Below are 16,612 nucleotides of genomic sequence, written 5' to 3' on the forward strand. Positions count from 1 at the left end.
AGTTGTGTCTTTTATGAAAGATGACGACCTTTCTGAAAGATTGCCACTTTTCCAAAGGTTTGTGACCTTTCCGGTAAGGCACATTAAGAAACTTTTCGCATACCCTTTGTTTTCTATAAATTGAGGAATTTGTTCTCATTTTAAATGTAGAATTTCTGGACTTCTTCTTCTACTACTACTAAATCTAGTATTCTAAGCGTACTTTACTGTCGTTGAGTGGCTCGCTGACGCCAACGTTTTGGGTATCAATACATTGGTGATTGAGATCATTCTATCCTGGGAGGACATATTCCAAATCAAACCTCGGATACTAGAGGGGTATAATTTACTTAAGGGGACACTGTGCATTCAACAGGCTTGATCTTCTTTTTAGTTTTTCATATTCTGGTATGTGTTACAGATTTTAAATTTGTGAATTAATTTATGTTCTTATGTACTTTACTGGTTCATTAAACTTTGGTAACTTCCTTTCTACAAAGTTTGTTGGAATCAATAAGATTTTTTAAACACAAATTGACAACAATTCTTCTTTAAGGAAAAAAAATTATATATTTTTCTAATGTGTTTTTGATTCTAGTTTCTCTACTAGTTTTAATTTTCTAGTTGTAAAAATATTCTTAAATTTTGTTATGTCTTAGCAAGTTCTTCAAAGTATTATTCTAATTATCTTAGGAATACAAGATGAACAACATAAAAATATGTCCTTATATGTCTTTTTTTTAAACAAGTGTGATTGTCTCGCAAATTTCGTTAATATGAAAAAGAGATAGTACAATATTACAAGAAACATAGCCATCTCTTTAGCGTCCCGCCATTCCTTCTTGTTAACACAGGAAATCTAACTCATTCTAAGGTAGAGCTAATCAAGTAGGGAAGAGAGGTATTTGATTATGACATGTTTGACTCTAGATATTCTCAAAAATATTTGAGAAAAACTCAATAAATTTTGTTTGATCATAGAATTTATTATTATTTGGTAAATATTTTTGGCAATCGTTTCAAATATTCAAATACTAGAAAAAAATAGTATTAACTGAAACTTTATATTCTAAAAAAATAATAATCATTTATAATTTTGGATTGAATGTCATTCCTAGATTATTGTACAAACTTTCCAGAGTGACTTTCAATTACAAATAGTAATGGCATTTTTTTTATACAAATCAATGATATTTATTGTGTTCGTTATAATGACTTTTCACAGAACACATTGAATATCAAATGACAATACAAATTTATAGATATTTTTGATAGTTTTTAGAATTTATAGGTATAAATCACATTTTTTTGAATGATTTAATTTTTCTTTCAAGATTTACAGTCAAACACATGGTGAAACTTTACTCAAAACATTAACGGAGAATAATTTGTAAAAAAGTATTCAAAATAGTAAACACTAATACTAGTGAAATATGATTTTAAGAGTCGTGAAAAATGATTTCGAAAATGTCAAGTCTTTGGAGTAGAATAAATTCATCCAAAATATCCACATTGTAAGGTTTTTATAATACATGCAAGGAGTTCTGTTTAACAACTTTTACGATTCTATTGTACTTAGACCATCTCTAATCCAACACCAAATTTTATATTAGTGTAAAATCTGGTGTTTTGGAACTTCACTTCCATATATAGAATTTATACTAATTTATTTAACATTTATAAAAATATGTACTAATACATATAAACATACTATTTTCTACATTGATTATGAATAAAATCATTTGCATACCATTTTCTACACCAGGGTAATCTCATAAAATGTATTAACTTTATAATATATCGTGACGTTCAAATATTGTTTTTTATTTTACAAACATTAAGAAATTGTTATAAACATGTCACATTGTGGATATTCATTACATGCTTTCTTTGATAAGCTTGCAATTGGATAAGAATTTAATTGGATTATTTTACAATTATATAAACTTAAAATTGGATGAACTTGCATAAACAGACAACTTATAAGCAACATTGACAATAACTTCTGATATTCTATAAATGGGAAGATCATTCGGTTCACTTTTCACATTAACTAGTCTCTTTATTCATAAATTTCTCAAAATATCATTTACCAAACAATTTTCCAAAACTAGAGCTTATCAAGTGAGTTTCTATTGATGTCCTTTTTTTTTTTTTGTCTTTTTCATTGCCACCATGATATGTTAGGCTATTTTCAATTCTCAGTTAGATTAAAAAAGCAGAAAAAGAAATGGACTTTAAAAGGAAAATGATCTTCTTGGAATATGAATTGCAAAGTGAATTGAATGGGGAGATTGACTAGCTCTGCAACTATCGAAGAACGTCATAAACTTCACAAAAAGTTTCTTGGAGACTATGATCAATTAATGACAGAGGTTAATATTAATTTTATCAAGTATGAATTCATCAAATGTTCAAGTAAATTGATTATTAACTTTATTTAGTTTTTTTCTTTTGCAGTGTCAAAAGTGGTTAAACTTGATCCAAATTTTGAAGATAATAGACTCAAGGTGTGACAAAGTTGGCCTCAAAGCACAGAGTTCAAGAGTCCTAGGGAGTCTATGAAGCCGTGTCTATAGAGTCCTAGTTATCAATGTGCAACACACAACATCTATAATTAGGAGCCTGTAACACTAAGGAAATTTTTTCATTTCGTTCACACTCATTTCTTGCATTAGACTTTGATCTCTAAAAAGCTTCATTCTAATTCTTGCTGGCACGTGTTTTTCAGATAATCATGTCTCGACAAAGATCTATCAGAGGTCATCCTTCAAGGCGTAATGTTAAGGAGCAAGGGAACTATCACACCCCGAGCCTACACCCTGGACGTGTCCGACACCCAATAACCATTGCTGGCCTTGAGCGAACCCTTGGTCTAGCTTACTTAACTCAGCGGAAGACTTAAAACATAGGAATAACTCAAGAATAACTTTAAAAATAGTACTTAGCCAAATTGGCAACTTCAAGTCTTTACAAATGAAACGAAAGACCAAAGAAAACTAACATTGTCTATCTATGAAGCCTATAAAGTAAAGATGGATGTTGGGATATGATCCTCAATCATCCTAATAACTGAAAACTGAAGTAAACAATTAAATTATAAGGATGTCCTTCGTAATGAAGGGAAACTCACCAACTGACTCTGAGCGGCTCACTGGATCAACAGTACGACAAATGTTGATCCTAGTTACCTGAGTCTGCATTATAATATGATGCAGGCCAACTGGCATCAGTACATTGAATGTACGAGTATGCAAGTTGGAAGGCTAACAACACTTAAGCTTGTAAAGAAGTAAGAAGGAACACTTACCTTGGCTCAGCTCAGCTCATGAATAACTTAACTCATCTCAATATAATGCAAAGTTAAAAGTAAGTGCAATATATAAAAAAAACTGTGTGACACATACTGTAAACACTCAATGTATGCAAGAATACAATACTTCTATGGGATTTACTCTAACCGACAACCATCACTTAAGAGCAACAATGATGATACAACGATCTACCTTAAGCTGCTAGTGCATCCTATACCTGGCCAAAGGTATATGACCTGAACTGCCTAATGGATCCACTAGTCTACTATGAAAAGGGTTCATGTAAAAAGTATGAACCTTTTCTACCCATGGTGGCTACATGGTTTATGGGGGTTGTGAGTTGTCTGAACTCTCTCTCATATCTGTGCTCAATACTACTCCCAAAATATGTTGGCTCTTATGTTAAAAAAACATATTGATTCCATGGTTTTTGAGATTTGTGCTCAAGATACTTAGCTCAAAGCTATCTTGGAAATCATATTTTCCATGTTTTCTTCTTTTAGAAAGCTATAATTCTTTTCTAAAAACTTTCCCTAAGGCTCCTTTGAAATCAAAGTCTCCTTACTAGCGAAATCTTAAAACATTTTAAGTCTCTTTGGGAATATTTAGTCCCCATATACCTTTGAAGAAAAGAATTTTAACTTTCTCTTTACTTAGCTTAAAACTTGAGTCTTAAAACAAAGTGAAAATGTTTAAATAAGACTCTTTAAAACCTTTAAGAACTTTACTTTAACTTACTTCTTAGCTTTAGACTTGACTACTTAACTTTCGTGACTTTGATCTTGACTTTCCTTGAATTGAATTATGAATTCAAGGTTCATGATCTAACATTTATGGATGATTTCATGATGCTTAGATGTACCTTAGAGTGTTGAAATCAACTAAGAGATATGGGTACATCACTTGGAAACTAGTACTAAAAGATGGGGAAAGAACGGGGTCTCCAGGCGTCCTTGGCGCTTTGAGAGGCGTGGAGCGCAGAGTCTAACACATAGAATCTGTCCTGAAGGGCTCTTGCTGGTGTGGCGCTCCAGAGTCTGACAAAAAGAGACTGTCTTTCGGGGCTCCGGTTGGCGCGGCGCTCTAGGGCCTATTAGACGGGTGTTTTAACTATTCTGCTTCATTTTTCATCTCTAAACCCTCTAAACTTCCATGGATCTCACCCCAATCACTTAGAATCACTAATAACCTCAATACCCATTAGATAAGACTTAAAAAAACCGCAAAACACAAATCCAATCAACTAAAGGTATACTACAACTCAACCAACAAGAATTTAACTATTGTTTTTCAAGAACTTCAATGTTCTTCATTCAATCTCTTCAAAATTCACTAAATTAAACAAATTGTTGTATGGTTTAACTAACCCAACACATAAAGATCTCACATACCTTAATACGGATCACCCCCGATGAATTCCACTTGACGATCCTGGCGTTCTTGATGAGTTCTTTATCTTTCTCCCTTCTCCTTCTTCTCTTCTCTCTTTTCTAATCCCTAAGCGTGAATAAATTTTCTAAAACTAACTTAAGGCTTAGTTTTACTCCTGATAAACCTTCAACATGAATTAGGAAATGATTAAGTGAGAACACCAATTTAGCCTTACTAAAATTCGGATTGGGACCTTCCTCAATCCAACAACCCAACTTTCGATAGGCATATCTCCTTCATACGATATCAAAAATGCGCAAACTTGACAACATTGTGTCACGACCCAAATCCGGGCCGCGACTGGCACCCACACATACCCTCTTATGTGAGCGAACCAACCAATCTAAACCTTAACATTTCAATATAATATAAACAGAAAGTAATGCGGAAGACTTAAACTCATTAAATAAAGACCAATTCATTAACTTCTAAAATTCAACATCTATTATTCCCCAAAATCTGGAAGTCATCATCACAAGAACATCTACGATCAAATGACTAAACTAAGAGTATTCTAAAAGCTAAAAATACATAAAGAGCTAGTCCATGCCGGAAGTTCAAGGCATCAAGACTTGAAGAAGAAGACCCAGTCCAAGCTAGAAGCATTAGCTCACCCTGAATATCCGGTATGACGAAGACTGGCTAGAATCACTGCTGAGTTGAAGATGACGGAACGTTTGCTGCACTCCACAAATAACAAGAAGAAAACATAAAAGTAGGGGTCAGTACAAACCACAGGTACTGAGTAGATATCATCGGTCAACTCAAATAGAGAACAGTATATATATCAAGTAATATCATAAATCAACTATAAAACTCAACATATAGCAACAACAGGTACTATAATCATCAATAAGTACCATCAAGTTCATCCATGAGGGCTCAAGCCTAAATACCATACTCATTTGGGAATTAAGTTCATTAGATTGAATATATTATCATCTTTCAAGATTCATTATCTTTCTTCCTCTTGTGTCGGTACGTGACACTCCGATCCCCTACTACTATGTGTCGGTACGTGACACTCCGATCCCCTAATTCTACGTGTCGGTTCGTGACACCCGATCCCCTATATGTGTCGGTACGTGACACTCTGATCCCCTATATGTATCGGTACGTGACACTCCGATCCCCTACTACTATGTGTCGGTACGTGACACTCCGATCCCCTAATTCTACGTGTCGGTTCGTGACACCCGATCCCCTATATGTGTCGGTATGTGACACTCTTATCCCCTATATGTGTCGGTACGTGACACTTCGATCCCCTAATTCTACGTGTCGGTTCGTGACACCCGTCCCACTAATACTATGTGTCGGAACGTGACACTCCGATCCACTAATACTATGTGTCGGAACGTGACACTCCGATCCGCTAATACTATGTGTCGGAACGTGACACTCCGATCCACTAATACTATGTGTCGGAACGTGACACTCCGATCCACTAATATCATTCTGTAAATCATCAAGCCTTCTTCTATACCAAGGCATCATCATTAATAATGTATATTAAAGTTTCTTTTCAAGATTTGGGATTCAATATTTTCATCATGCTTATCTTATCACAATCACATAATCATATTCATGCAAACATACAATTAAGCATATAGTAGGGTTTACAATACTACCAATACATATCATTCTCTATTAAGAGTTTACTATGAAAGCATGAAAACCATAACCTACCTCCACCGAAGAATATAAATCAAGCAAGTTAATCCTCAAAGCTTGGTGCTTTCCTCTTCTCTCGATCGTTTCTCTCTCTCCCTTCTTGTTCTTTCTATTTTCTTATTCAAACCCTCTTTCTTTTACCCTAATTAGTATATAATTAAGAATAAAAGATGGCAATAATACCCCACTAATTAACTTAAGGTTACCTCCTTTAACCCCCAAGAATTTGAGTTATTAATATAAACCCACGAACTTTATAATTAAGGCAAGAATAGTCAAAAACGTCCCTTAAAACTTAACCAGAAATCCGTCTCCCACTGGGATTACGCAAGCTGTGACGGGCCGTCGCGCCTGCGACGGTCCGTCCTGCTGTCCGTCGCATAGTTCAGAAACTTGATTTTGGGTGAATGGCCTGTGACGGTCCGTCACACTTGTGACGGTCCTTCCTGCCACTCCGTTACGAAGTTCAGAGAGTTGATTTTCAGTACCCAATTTCAGATTTTTAAGTGTTTTGAAACGAGACCCTGCGACGGTTCGTCGTGCCCATGACGTTCCGTCGTGGGTTCCGTCGTCTCAGCCTGTTTTTCCAGAAATAAAATCTGCTGCTCAAAACGACTAAACAGGTCGTTACATTAGATACCAATTTACCCATCGTTCGTCCCCGAACGATCACAAGAAGGAAAACAAGGGCGAAAAGGAGTACCTGAATCTGTAAACAGATATGGGTATTTTTCTCGCATATCCGCCTCCTTCTCCCAAGTGGCTTCTTCAACGGGTCGATTCTTCCATTGAACTTTGATGGATGCAATCTCCCTTGATCTCAACTTGCGAATTTCTCTATCTAGAATGGCAACAGGTTCTTCCTCATAAGACAAATTCTCATCAAGCAAAACTTAATCCCAACGGATAATGTAATTCCCATCCCCATGATATCTTTTCAACATAGACACATGGAATACCGGATGCACTCCGGACAGCCCTGGAGGCAAGGCTAACTCATAAGCCACCTCCCCTACTCGCTTAAGTACTTCAAATGGACCAATATACCTACCGAACCGCATCACCCCTTTCATGGGCGAAACCTTCAACAAGACTTGTTCACCTTCCATGAACTCTAAGTCTCTGACCTTTCGATCTGCATATTCTTTTTGTCTACTTTGCGCCGCTAGAAGCTTTTCTTGAATAGACTTTACTTTCTCTATCGAATCCCTCAAAAGGTCAGTACCCCAAGGTCTAACCTCGAATGCATCAAACCAACCAATTGGAGACCTACATCTCCTCCCATACAATGCTTCAAATGGGGCCATATCAATACTTGAGTGATAGCTATTATTGTATGAAAACTCCGCTAAGGGTAGTAAGCTATCCCAATGGCCACCAAACTCTATCACACATGCAGGAAGCATATCCTCCAACACTTGAATCGTCCTTTCAGACTGACCATCGGTCTGAGGATGGAACGCAGTACTAAGGTCCAACCTAGTACCCAATTCCGCATGCAATGTTTTCCAAAACTTAGAAGTAAACTGCGTACCTCTATCTGATATGATGGATAGTGGAACTCCATGTAATCGAACGATTTCTGAGATATAGATCTTGGCTTACTTCTCTGCATTGTAAGTCACCTTTACCGGAATGAAATGAGCAGATTTAGTTAACCTATCAACAATCACCCAAATGGAGTCATACTTCCCCATTGTCCTTGGAAGACCAACCACAAAGTCCATTGCAATTCTTTCCCACTTCCATTCCGGAATGGGCATTCTCTGAAGTGTTCCTCCGGGCCTTTGGTGTTCATACTTTACTTGTTGACAGTTTGGACACTTAGCAATAAAGTCAACAATATCACGCTTCATTCTACTCAACCAAAAGTGTTGTTTTAGGTCACGATACATCTTGGTTGCACCCGGATGTATAGAATATTTTGAACTATGAGCCTCTGTCAGAATAGTGTTGATCAAATCATCGACGCGGGGTACACATACCCTTCCCTTGATTCTCAAAACACCTTCCTCATCGATTTGTGCTTCCTTAGCCTCCCCTCGCAATACTTTATCTTGGATTCGCCTTAGTTTCTCATCATCCAACTGTTTTCCCTTAATTTTGTCAAGAAAAGAAGATCTTGACTCCACACTAGCCAACAATCCTCCCTTCTCATTTACTTCTAATATCATCAAGTCATTAGCTAGAGTCTGAACCTCTCTAGCCAATGGGCGTCTAGAAGCTTGCAAGTGGGCTAGACTTCCCATCCTTCCCACCTTTCTACTTAAAGCATCCGCTACAATATTCGCCTTTCCCAGATGATACAAAATAGTGATGTCGTAGTCCTTCAGTAGTTCCATCCATCTCCTCTGTCTCAAGTTCAAATCTTTCTGAGTAGAGACATACTGTAGGCTACGATGATCCGTATAGATCTCACACTTAACCCCATATAAATAGTGTCTCCATTGCTTTAATGCAAACACCACCGCAGCCAATTCCAAATCGTGGGTCGGATAGTTAAGTTCATGCACCTTTAGTTGCCTTGAAGCATAAGCAATCACACTCTTCTCTTGCATTAGTACTGCACCCAAACTAGAATAGGATGCATCACAATAAACAATGAAATTCTTACCCTCTACTGGCAAGGTAAGGATAGGTGCGGTAGTCAACAAAGTCTTGAGTTTCTGAAAGCTTTCCTCACATTCGTCCGACCATACAAATGGAACATTCTGCTTAGTCAAGTTCGTCAATTGGGAAGCAATAGAAGAGAATCCCTTGACAAATCGGCGGTAGTAGCTAGCTAACCCAACAAAGCTCCTTATTTCTGACACATTAGTAGGTCTTACCCAATTCTTCACTGTCTCAATCTTAGAAGGATCCACCATCACTCCATCCTTAGAAACCACGTGCCCCAAGAAGGACACTGCATCTAGCCAAAACTCACACTTAGAGAACTTGGCATAAAGCTTTTTCTCCCTCAACATTTCCAATACCATTCTCAAATGGTCTTCATGTTCCTTCTTGCTCTTTGAGTATACTAATATATCATCAATAAATATGATCACGAAGAGGTCCAAATATGGCTTAAAAATCCCGTTCATCAAGCTCATGAACGCAGCAGGGGCATTCGTTAGACCAAAAGACATCACTACAAATTCGTAATGCCCATACCTCGTTCGAAAAGCAGTCTTTGGCACATCCGTTGCCCGTATTTTCAATTGATGATAACCGGATCTCAAGTCAATCTTAGAGAAGACACAAGCACCTTGTAACTGATCGAACAAGTCATCAATGCGGGGAAGAGGGTACTTGTTCTTTATGGTTACCTTGTTTAGTTGTCTGTAATCTATACACATTCGAAAACTCCCATCCTTCTTCTTTACAAACAAAACCGGAGCACCCCAAGGAGATGCACTTGGTCTAATAAAGCCTTTGTTCAATAACTCTTGAAGTTGTGCCTTTAACTCTCTTAACTCTGCGGGAGCCATTCTATAAGGGGGTATAGAAATGGGGCGTGTGCCCGGTTCGAGATCGATACAGAAGTCAATATCCCTATCTGGTGGCATACCAGGAAGATCTGCAGGGAACACATCCAGAAACTCACGGACTACTGAAACCGACTCAATCGAAGGCACTTGGGTAGTGTCATCCTTGAGATGTGCCAAGAAAGCTAAACACCCTTTACTAACCATTTTCTTAGCACGAAGAAAGGAGATAATACGCACCGGATTGGAAGTGTAGTCACCCTCCCAAACTAACGGATCTGTCCCAGGCTTGGCTAACGTCACGGTTTTAGCAGTACAATCCAAGATTGCAAAATTTGGAGAAAGCCAAGTCATACCCAGAATTACATCGAAGTCAACCATTTCTTAAAAGGATTTTGCCATAGCCGCTACCTGTAAGGCTGAAATCCGCAACTCTGACCTCAACCCTTTCACAAAACGACGAATCCGCTCTTGTGGACTGAAACAAAGTTGAGTGGCATACCGGGATAATGCATGAAACTTAGCCTCATATTCATTGACCGACATCCTACCTTGCTCTAGGCTCAAGAACTCATCCCTTTTTCCTATCCCTCAAAGTCCGGGGGATATACTTCTCCATAAACAAGCTAGAGAATGAGGCCCAAGTCATAGGTGGTGCCTCCGTTGGTTGACACTCAATATGTGACCGCCACCACATTTTGGCATTCCCTTGAAACTGATAACTCACGAACTCAACACCAAACCGTTCTACTATACCCATCTTGTGTAGTAGCTCATGACAGTCAACCAGAAAATCGTAAGCATCCTCAGATTCAGCACCCTTGAAGATTGGAGGTTTCAATTTCAAGAACTTACTGAAAAGTTCATGCTGATCACTTGTCATTATGGGCCCAGTAGTCAGACGTGGAAACGTGCCTATGTCCAATGAGGCATCCATACGAGGAGCTATAGTGGCTGCATATTGTACCGCTGAAACCGGAGGTGTTGGTGCAGAAAACACTGGAGGGGCCTGACCCTGATCAGACAACCCACTAAGATAAGCGAGAACCTGATTGATCATCTCTGGGGTAGGTTGGGGTGGAAATTCCTCATTTTGCACTTGTTCATTCTCCCCTTCCTCACCCTCTCTTACCACTTCCTCAGTCGGTGGAGGAGTCACCGCCCTAGTATCAGACGGGCTAGGTGCTCGTCCTCTTCCTCTAGAGGACGTCCTCCCACGACCTCTACCACAGCCTCTTGCCGCTACTCTTCCTCGAGCTACAGCCCCAGTGGCTGGCTCAGACGCTTCTTGTCTTGCCGATGTTGGTGTTGGCGCAGTCGTTGCTCTAGTTCTAACCATCCGCGAAATAGAGTGAAGATGGTCAGATACCAATTTGTATCACCTAGATACCAATTGGATCCAAGTAATAGCACGAAAGAAAGAATGAAAGAATGGAATTTTCCTAAAGTCTTATAGCCTCTCAAGGAAAAGTAAAGGCGTCCCCCTACCGTTCCTTAAGACCCTACTAGACCTGTTCTTGTGTGATGAGACCAACGAACCTAATGCTCTGATACCAAGTTTGTCACGACCCAAATCCGGGCCGCGACTGGCACCCACACTTACCCTCCTATGTGAGCGAACCAACCAATCTAAACCTTAACATTTCAATATAATATAAACAGAAAGTAATGCGGAAGACTTAAACTCATTAAATAAAGACCAATTCATTAACTTCTAAAATTAAACATCTATTATTCCCCAAAATCTGGAAGTCATCATCACAAGAACATCTACGATCAAATGACTAAACTAAGAGTATTCTAAAAGCTAAAAATACATAAGGAGCTATTCCATGCCGGAAGTTCAAGGCATCAAGACTTGAAGAAGAAGACCCAGTCCAAGCTAGAAGCATTAGCTCACCCTGAATATCCGGTATGACGAAGACTGGCTAGCATCACTGCTGAGTTGAAGATGACGGAACGTTTGCTGCACTCCACAAATAACAAGAAGAAAACATAAAAGTAGGGGTCAGTACAAACCACGGGTACTGAGTAGATATCATCGGTCAACTCAAATAGAGAACAATATATATATTAAGTAATATCATAAATCAACTATAAAACTCAACATGTAGCAACAACAGGTACTATAATCATCAATAAGTACCATCAAGTTCATCCATGAGGGCTCAAGCTTCAATACCATACTCATTTGGGAATTAAGTTCATTAGATTGAATATATTATCATCTTTCAAGATTCATTATCTTTTTTCCTCTTGTGTCGGTACGTGACACTCCGATCCCCTACTACTATGTGTCGGTACGTGACACTCCGATCCCCTAATTCTACGTGTCGGTTCGTGACACCCGATCCCCTATATGTGTCGGTACGTGACACTCCGATCCCCTATATGTGTCGGTACGTGACACTCCGATCCCCTACTACTATGTGTCGGTACGTGACACTCCGATCCCCTAATTCTACGTGTCGGTTCGTGACACCCGATCCCCTATATGTGTCAGTACGTGACACTCCGATCCCCTATATATGTCGGTACGTGACACTCCGATCCCCTAATTCTACGTGTCGGTTCATGACACCCGTCCCACTAATACTATGTGTCAGAACGTGACACTCCGATCCACTAATACTATGTGTCGGAACGTGACACTCCGATCCACTAATACTATGTGTCGGAACGTGACACTCCGATCCACTAATATCATTCTGTAAATCATCAAGCCTTCTCTATACCAAGGCATCATCAATCCCATTACTTTAATTCATCAAGCCTTCTTCTATACCAAGGCATCATCAATCCCATTACTTTAATTCATCAAGCCTTCTTCTATACCAAGGCATCATCATTAATAATGTATATTAAAGTTTCTTTTCAAGATTTGGGATTCAATATTTTCATCATGCTTATCTTATCACAATCACATAATCATATTCATGCAAACATACAATTAAGCATATAGTAGGGTTTACAATACTACCAATACATATCATTCTCTATTAAGAGTTTACTATGAAAGCATGAAAACCATAACCTACCTCCACCGAAGAATTGAAATCAAGCAAGTTAATCCTCAAAGCTTGGTGCTTTCGTCTTCTCTCGATTGTTTCTCTCTCTCCCTTCTTGTTCTTTCTATTTTCTTATTCAAACCCTCTTTCTTTTACCCTAATTAGTATATAATTAAGAATAAAAGATGGCAATAATACCCCACTAATTAACTTAAGGTTACCTCTTTTAACCCCCAAGAATTTGAGTTATTAATATAAACCCACGAACTTTATAATTAAGGCAAGAATAGTCAAAAACGTCCCTTAAAACTTAACCAGAAATCCGTCTCCCACTGGGATTACGCAAGCTGTGACGGGCCGTCGCGCCTGCGACGGTCCGTCCTGCTGTCCGTCGCATAGTTCAGAAACTTGATTTTAGGTGAATGGCCTGTGACGGTCCGTCACACCTGTGACGGTCCGTCCTGCCACTCCGTTACGAAGTTCAGATAGTCGATTTTCAGTACCCAATTTCAGATTTTCTAAGTGTTTTGAAACGAGACCCTGCGACGATCCGTCGTTCACATGACGTTCCGTCGTGGGTTCCGTCGTCTCAGCCTGTTTTTCCAGAAATAAAATCTGCTGCTCAAAACGACTAAACAGGTCGTTACACATTGGAAAGGTAACTCTAAGGTATTTCCAACCACATAAAGAATTGACTCTAACTCAATCCTGAGTAGAAGTTATGACCGTTTGAAAATGACAAAAAACTCACTTTCTTAACCTAGAAAAATTATCCAAATTTTTGCTGTTCTTTCCAAAAATGATTAATTTTTGTTTCTTAGAAAATTCTTGGCTATTACGAGTTATGAGATTTTACAGGTACCCAATGCACTTGAAGTGCAACCCAAGGAGAAGTTACCAATGCTGAGTTCTGTGAGGCTATGTGGATGTTGAGCCATGTTTTGACCAAACATGTTGTGCCATAGAGAGGAGCTAGACAGGATGTGATTGATACTTCTAGGATCATAGAGTTCTTGGGGATCAATCCTCCAAATTTCATGGGTTCGAGCACTACTGAGGATTCGGAAAATTTTATAGAGCAACTGAATAAGGTATGAGGTTATGCATGTTGACGATATTGAGTGAGTTTAATTAGTTCCATATCAATTGAAGGATGTTTCAAGGAGTTGGTTTGATCAATGGAAATAAGGTAGAGTTGAGGATGCACCACCTACAAGTTGGGCTTGTTCTGTGGTGGCCTTCTTGGGGCATTTCCTTTTCAAAGACCAAAAGAGTCTAAGGTACGAGAGTTTCTCACACTTAAGCAATATTCTTTGACTGTTTATGAGTGTGTGTTGAAGTTCACTAAACTATCCTGGTATGATTCAGACATGCTTATGGATATGAGAAGTAGAATGACTCTTTTTTTTATTGGATTTTCCCATATATCAAGCAAAGAGGGTAAGGCAACAATGATAATCGAGAATATGGATATATCGAGGTTAATGGTATATGGAAGTAGGTTGAAGAAAAAAACTATGGGATAGGGAAGAGTGTATGAACAAGAGAGCTGAGACAGGAAACGAGTTTGGACAGCAGAACAGTAATGCCAACCTATCATCCTTCCAATAAAAACAGAAAGGACCTGTTCCATCATCTTCTAGTGCACCTGCACCTAAGAATAAGAGTGAGTACAATATACAGAATTTCAGAGCTAAGCCTACCTATTCTCAAGGTAGTATGACGCAAGGGGGTGGTAAGCCTCCTGACTGCGCTAAGTGTGGTAGGAACCACTGAGGTATATGTCGTGAGGGCTCCACTTGTTGTTTCAAGTGTGTTCAGAATGGGCACTTCATGCGAGAGTTTCCAAAGAATAGGCAGGGTGATGGTAATAGGGGAAATAGAGCCTAGTCTTCTTCAATTGCTCCACCAGACAAAGCTACACCTAAAGGGCTACTTCCGGTACTGGCGGAGGATCAAACCGCTTATATGCTATCAATAGTCTCCAACAACAATTGAACTCGCCAGATGTTGTCACTGGTTTGATGAAAGTCTTTAAATTTATTGTTTATGCTTTGCTAGATCAAGGAGCGAGTTTATTCTTTGTAACTCCTTATGTTGCTATCAATTGTGATGTTATTCATGAGCAACTTAGTGAACCCTTTAGTGTTCCTATACTTGTTGGTGAGTCAATTCTAGCATAGAGAGTCTATCGTGATTGTCCCATTTTCGTCAATCACAAGAGTACTATGGCTGATTTAGTCGAGTTATACATGATAAATTTTGATTTCATTCTTTGCATAGAGTGGTTTCACGCCTATTATGACTCTATTGATTGTAGGACTCGAGTTGTCAAATTTCAATTTTCAAATGAAGTTGTCTTAGAGTGGAAAAGTAGTTCAGCAGTGCCTAAGAGTCATTTAATTTAGTACCTTAAGTCAAGGAATTTAGTTTCTATGGGGTGTGTCCATATCTTAGTTTGAGTTAATAATTCTAGTGTTGAGGTACCTCCTATCCAGTTAGTTCCAGTAGTAAAATAGTTTCCATAAGTCTTTCCAGATGATCTACCCGGAGTTCCTCTTGAGAGAGATAGACTTTTGTATAGATGTTTTTCTAGATACTTGTCCTATAACTATTCCGGCATATAGAATGGCACTAACAAAGTTTGAAGAGCTTAAAGAGTAGTTAAAATTTCTCCTTGGTAAGGGTTTTATTCGTCTAATTGTCTCACCTCGGGAAGCTCCAGTCTGATTTGTAAGGAAGAAAGATGGTTTCCTTATGATGTGTATAGATTACCGTCAGTTGAAAAAAGTTACCATCAAGAACAAGTAGCCTCTTCCAAGAATTGATGATCATATAGATCAACTTTAGGGTGCTACTTGTTTCTCTAAGATAGACCTATAATCATCCTACCATCAATTGCAAGTAAGGGAATGTGACATTCCAAATACAACATTCAGGACCCTTTATGGTCATTATGAGTTTTGGTCATGTCCTTTGGTTTTGACCAATGCACATGCAACATTCATGGACCTTATGAATAGAGTTTTAAAACCTTATTTAGATATGTTTGTTTTGTTTTTCATTGATGACATGCTAATCTACTCAAGGAATGAAGAAGATCATGTTAGTCATCTGAAAATAGTTCTCCAAACCCTAACAGATAGAGAATTGTATGCCAAGTTATCTAACTGTGAGTTTTAGCTTGAGTCGGTGAAATTCTTAGACCACGTTGTGTGGAGAGGGAATTAAAGTTGATACTCAGAAAATTAAGGTAGTGGAGAATTGTCTTAGACTCATGTCTCGAACTAATATTAGAAGTTTCTTGGGTTTGAAAGGATATTATAGAAGGTTCATAGAGCGTTTCTCATCCATTCCATCCCCTTTGAACAAGTTGACTCAGAAGATAATGAAGTTTCAATGGTCTAAAGCTTGTGAGAAAAGCTTTTAAGAATTGAAAAAGAGGTTGAATACTGCCTCAGTTTTGACCTTACCATAAGGTACTCAAGGTTTTTTGGTGTATTTTGATGCATCAAGAGTTGGTTTGGGTTGCGTGTTAACGCAGAATGACAAGGTTATAACTGATTCCTCTAGAAAGTTAAAGGCTCATGAGAAGAATTACGCAGCCCATGACTTAGAGTAGGCTGTTGTAGTATTTGCTTTGAAAATACGACTTCATTATTTGTATGGAGTTCATGTTGATATATTCACTTATCACAAGAGCCTTCAATATCTATTTAATTAGAAAGAGCTTAATATC

This window comes from Solanum lycopersicum, chromosome 11, assembly GCF_036512215.1.
Source record: "Solanum lycopersicum chromosome 11, SLM_r2.1".
NCBI lineage: Eukaryota > Viridiplantae > Streptophyta > Magnoliopsida > Solanales > Solanaceae > Solanum > Solanum lycopersicum.